The sequence below is a fragment of the Micrasema longulum genome, unplaced genomic scaffold (genome assembly GCF_059751315.1).
Source record: "Micrasema longulum isolate JH-2025_06_02 unplaced genomic scaffold, ASM5975131v1 h1tg000792l, whole genome shotgun sequence".
Lineage (NCBI taxonomy): Eukaryota > Metazoa > Arthropoda > Insecta > Trichoptera > Brachycentridae > Micrasema > Micrasema longulum.
In genome coordinates, this window is record NW_028277984.1 from 87,998 (window position 1) to 94,111 (window position 6,114).

Below are 6,114 nucleotides of genomic sequence, written 5' to 3' on the forward strand. Positions count from 1 at the left end.
ATGCGCGGCCTTGTAAAATTCTGTACTGACGGCCGCACTAAAGAAACTAAAGCACTTTAAAAGTCCCATAATCCAGAATGAGGAAGTTCAGTGGTTTTTCAGTGTATTATCGGCGCTACGATTTTTCAATGTTTTGTATTTCTGAAATAACTCCGCGTGTAACGTCAGAGGTTCATTTCCGCTTATTCTCATTCAGTCCTTCCTATTGGTCCAGAAGCGACAAGCAGACCGGAAATCTTCCATAGCTCTCAGATCATAGGTTGATTCACATGAACCAGTGACGTCATTTAAAGTAGTGCGTTTTTATCAAAATATTTTTTATAATTTTTTCTGTACATTTTCATGAAACTTTGTTCTACAATTTAATGTTCTAATTTTTACCCCGCGTAAGAAAACATTTTTTGTATCCAATTTCCCGTAGGGCTGAAGTTCCTCATTAGGCAAATCGCGGTAAATTTTATACCAGTTCGAGCATAACTGCGTGGTCGAAAGGTTGTGTGTGGGCTTGTCGCAGTTTTTAGGAAGTTATTTAATGAATGGACATCGAACCCTTCTCAGATGGCTTCGATTAAAACATCAAACCAATGATAAAATATTTCTTGTAGTTATTTAAAGGATTAGTTAACTTATAGCTGCTTTTATTAAATAAAAATAATATAGATACTGATTGTTAAGCGGTCAAATTTAAAGCATTAGTTCCATCAAGTATATGGATGGACCGCGCATGATATATATATATATATTATAATTTTTTAGATTTTAACGTTTATACTACTGCAATATTTATGTGTAAATATTTACTGTTTTTTTTCAAATCAAACGGGTAGGTAGGAAGAGAAATTGCCTTAAGGCAATAAACCTGCCTTTTGCCTGAAATCTTCAAAAATTACAGTGGTCCACACTCCTTATGACGAGTGTTTGGTGAAATGTGTTCCTTATTTAAAAAGATGTAAACGTGAACACAGCAATATATTTTTTTTATAATAGTGTGCTTTTAACAATATATTTATTATGACTAACTCATTATGTGTGTATCTGTTTAGATCGATAAATAACTTGTCTTAATTAAAAATACATGCCCACTAAATATTTAAATTATCATTTTTACTATGATTATTGTACATTTTTCGTTATTGTGTATCAGTTACTTCCCTCGGAGCATCAATAGTGCATGTTTATATTTAAACGACGTAATTCTTGAACATCGCAATACTATACGAGTTAAATGAACTTTGATGAATTAAATGCAAAGATTGTAAATGCAAACGCTACCGCATATTTACTAGACACGTGAAAACTGTTGACGATTACTCATCTGACTTATATTGATAAATATTGCGAGAAGGTTCGCAGCCCGGATAGCTCAGTCGGTAGAGCATTGGACTTTTAATCCAAGGGTCCAGGGTTCAAGTCCCTGTTCGGGCGATCTTTTTTTTTGTTCCCTTAAGTTTAACGTTTTTTTAGTTGCATTTTTTTTTTTTTTTTTACAAATATTTAAAATGTTGCTGTTGACATTTTGAACTTTATTTGTCTCTTTGATAAACGATTTAATATAGCTGCTGCTTCGACAATTATTTTTACTCGTGTTTGATTTTTACTATTTTTCTTCTAGTTCTAAAAATATATATTAGGTTGCTATAATTGTGTACCTATGTGCCATCTGTGTCCGTCTTCGGAAAGCTTATTTTCATAAAGAAAATGCTAAGAACTCAATGCAACAATAAGGTTACATTAGCTTATCGTGATTAGCCGATAGATGGCGCGTAAAATAATATACCTAAATTATATTATATTATAGGTGTTTCAATTTTTCATAAGCTTTTTTTTATTCTACATTCTTTAAACGGCAATTAATATTTTATTTATATAGTTTATGGATTATATATAAATAAAAGAAAATATGTACGTATAGATTTGCAAAATTAATTTATTTTAGTCTAAATGTATTGTTATTTTTTTATTTCCTATTTTTTTTTACTTTTTTCAAAAAGTACCATTGATTTATTTTTCACTATGTATTTACGTAAATTCTATTCGCGAATTAATATCAAAATTGAATCACATAATATTATATCGAAGCCTAACTAATCATACGGTAGCGCCATCTTTGTCTGTTTTATAAAAACGATTTTCGACTGTTGCCGAGAATACAAAATACAGATGGCGGTAGTACCTTGTAATTTAGTTGTATTTTTTAAATTTCAGAAATTAAATTTTAAAATGTTTTTTCATACGATTTACACGTGTTGAGTCTATTTATTATTTTAATAGATTTATATCAATTTTCCATCCGAAAATAACGCAAGAAAACAAACAAACAAACATCACGCCGTTTTCCCGTGTCACTATGTGTTTGTATGCAGATCTCGCTTCCTCTGCATTCATACATCTTTTCATGTACGCACGTCGATAATTCCGAATTTTGGCATGCCCATCTTCAAGTATTCGTTGGATTTAGTCATGCCATGTCTTTCTCGGTCTACCTCTATTTCTGCATCCATCAACATTCGCATTGTAAATATTTTTAGCCGTTCTTTCGCTGTCCATTCGCTCTACATGTCCAAACCAACGCAGAACTCCTTTCTTGACTTTGTCGATAGATTCCGCCTACTTTTAGCCTTTGTTTTTCCAATTCTTTACTTTACTCTTATAATTAAGGGTCGGCACAATATAATATATCAACTGCAGGCTTGTTCTGTCACAATTTCATTTCGTAAGTTTGTTCGTTCGTCATATATCCATCTTACTCTAAACCAATCAAAGTCGTATTTCGCTCTCGTTTCCTCTCATCCGATACGAATGAATTTACGAAACGAATTAATTACAGAATAGGGACACGGGGCAACGAAAAAAAACTTTAAGATGTTTTTAGATTTTATTTTAATTCATATAATTTTTAATGCGATAAAAAATGGGAAGCCAAAAAATTTTTAAAAAAATCTTAAATTGAGATTTGGCTGAGGGGGGGGGGGGGCGCCAACTGCACTAAACTTTTATTTTTTAAACGTTTCGACGCAACCGCTTAATTTGTGAAACGTTGACTGTGATTATTATTTTTATTTAAAAAAGCGAAATGCCTACCTCTACTACTTACATATTAAGTAAAATGTGGACTTTTTTGTTTCTTTTTTCCTCACCAACTAATTATTAATAATTATGTAATATATAACATGAAATATAATGTGATAATTAAAACTAAACAATTTAATGAACATAAAATATTTAAAAAAAACACCACATCTCTAAATAAAATATAACAATCAACATGAAAAAATCTTATGTTATAAATATAACTAAGTAATAAAATAAATAAAACACCTTTGTTTTTAACCACTAATTTTTTTTCCACCGACCGGTTTCAAAGCTAAACAAGCTTCTTTCTCAAGGTTTAACTAATCAATCTTTTGTATTTTATTTTATCAGTAATGCTGGCAATGAAACAAATAAATCAAGTATTTTTCCTTGAAAGGATAGTAATGTAAGAAGGATACTTCGAAACTAGACAGGAGTGGACTAAAAGAAATATAGTTTATTTGGTTATTTTTTAGTTTTAATAATAAAAAAATAGTGATTAAAAATAAAGTTGTTTTTTTTAATTTTGTTATACAAAGTAAGTGCTTCAAATATAAAATATATAACAAAAAGTTTAGAATAATTTAAGATAAAAATAAAGTGGTTAGTATTCAACTAGGTAATAATAAAAAATAATATTAATGCAACATTTTTGCCAACTGTTTGTGGCTCCTGATTTTTATAATCCGAATCATTTCTATCAAACTTATATGTTATTCTTATTTATATATTATGTAGGTGCATATAATTTGTATGTTCGTTTTGAATCAACGTTCGCGTATTGTCAAACCTTATTTTATTGTTGTCATTATTTCGTATTTACTGCATTTTGTGGTTACCTACCGTATTGTATAGGACTCGTCGCACATTATTCATTCGATGTGTATCAGTTAAATTTTAAAATAAAATGTTTTTTTTTCAGAATACGGTTTTGAAATTTAACATACTTAAAAAAAAAAAAACAATTTATATAATTTCTTGATTTGAATTTTAACAAAAAGGTTTCTAACTTTTTACTAAGCTCTTTATTGTATCATTTTTAATACAATTACAAGTTTTAAACAATTATTTTTTTATACTTACGCATCCACACCCACACACGCACCCTCTCCCTCATTCATTCCCACACGCACATGTATCCTCTCCCTCATTCATTCACGCATACACACATTCACATACACATGAATACAAACGTCACAAAAATACAATTACTAAACTTCTTTTCTTATATACTCGTATTATGTGTCATTATATTTACAGTGGATTTTTTTAATTGGCTTTAGCATTGTTAAGATTTTTCTACTTATTTTGTTTATGTAATAGCTGTAAGAATCCCAAATAAAATAAAAATAAATAAATAAACATTAGTACTTTAAATATAATATATTTTTATAGAGCAATCAGAAAACTTAAATTATCTAAACAACACCTTTATTTTATCAGTTGGCTGGAAGAAGTTGCCATTTATACGTGTATAAACGATATGTCAATTGCTTGCGATCCAAAGGGCCTATCAAACTCCAGTATTTTCATAAAATGAAAAAACTTTCAGTGTGCTTTAAATCATTCTTTGCGTCTATCCATTTTTGAACTGCGTACTTAGTTTTCCTTTCCCTCTCGACACGTGTCATGGAGTATTTTGGCCGGAAAGGGGGAATCGATCCCGGGTCCCCTTGACTACCGCCCCGGGGCAGGGTCGCGGCCACTCAATGAAGAAGACAAATAATACCCGTGATTAGTAAAGTTGTGTGTGTACAGTGTGCCCAGAACGCCATACTATACACCGTTTACTGAACACTGTACAGACAGCTACAGTCATATTACACAGCCTTTCTTTGTTATGTAATATCGCACATAGTACGATGACCTATTTTGCCACCACTTTTGTAATACATACTTGCGTACTTACGTAATACTTTTAATCTAATCGCATTTCTTTCGCATAGAAAAAACCTCTAAATAAATAGTAAAACATTTTCTTTTTTCAAACTCTTTTTTTTAAAGTTTTATTTATTTTAACAAATAAGTAACATACATCATTGTATTTCGTTCCCGCAAAGCCGAAGCTTGTCTGCGGGTTACATTACATTTTTTTTTTTAATTTTCTAAAGGGTTCTTATTAATATATCTAATTATTTTTTAATGGACAGCTTTAAAATGAGACGAAAACATAATTTTAGGGAAGGAAATATGGAAGTCTAGACATTTACAGGGCGTATGACTTGTCATTGGCTGGTTTTAAGTGGACACATTACACAATTTGTAGCATTCACTATTAACCTAGTTTGAACATCCATATTTCTTCAATTCTCAATTTTGTTAATCTTAATGACTCCCTAGTAGGGGTTTAAATACAGTTTTTCGTGTACTAACATTTATACAAACTCAAATTATTAGTAGTAATATAGTATTATATCTTGTACGTTATCTTTTTATGTAGGTATGTCGTTTGTTATTGTTACCTGTTACCTAATAAAAGAAATATTCGATCCGTAGCAAAAAATGTGATAAATTAAACCATTTCACAATCTATACAGTCGCAAAACGATAAGATGGTGAAATTGCAAATGTTTCTTGTTTTTAATGATTTGTTTATTATTGAATAAAATTGTAAAATATCCGAGAAGTGTTATCAATAACTGAATCTAAAAACATAAATAATGTTTTTTTTTTTATTAATATTTTTACCTCAGAAAGGTATAAATAATGATTAGTGTCAACAACTTTGATATCTGTGTTTTTTTTTGTTCAAACTACAAGCTTTTTAGAAATCGTTGTTATGCTGATAAAACCCTCTACATATCAAAAATTGTGAAAACAAGTTATAAATGCAGTTATTCTATTTCACCTTTCGAGCTTCATCAACTGATAAAATCCTCTAAATCCTCCGAGGTTTAGTTTCAAAGTTATCATGTGTAAACACACTCCTTTTTTATTTATTTTTTTTGTGTTTCATTGTGAAAACCGTTGATTCCATTTACTAGATATTTTTTTTTAAATCTCACCCATTGAAACAATTGAAAGGAACGAAGATGATTTTTT

At 30.0% G+C, this 6,114-nt stretch overlaps 1 non-coding gene across 1 annotated transcript; it reads left to right on the top strand.

Annotated features, from left to right (window-relative positions):
• Positions 1 to 1,352: 1,352 nt before the first annotated feature.
• On the top strand, positions 1,353 to 1,425 carry TRNAK-UUU (transfer RNA lysine (anticodon UUU)). The gene has a single exon. It is a non-coding gene; the product is annotated as a tRNA-Lys (tRNA).
• Positions 1,426 to 6,114: the final 4,689 nt, after the last annotated feature.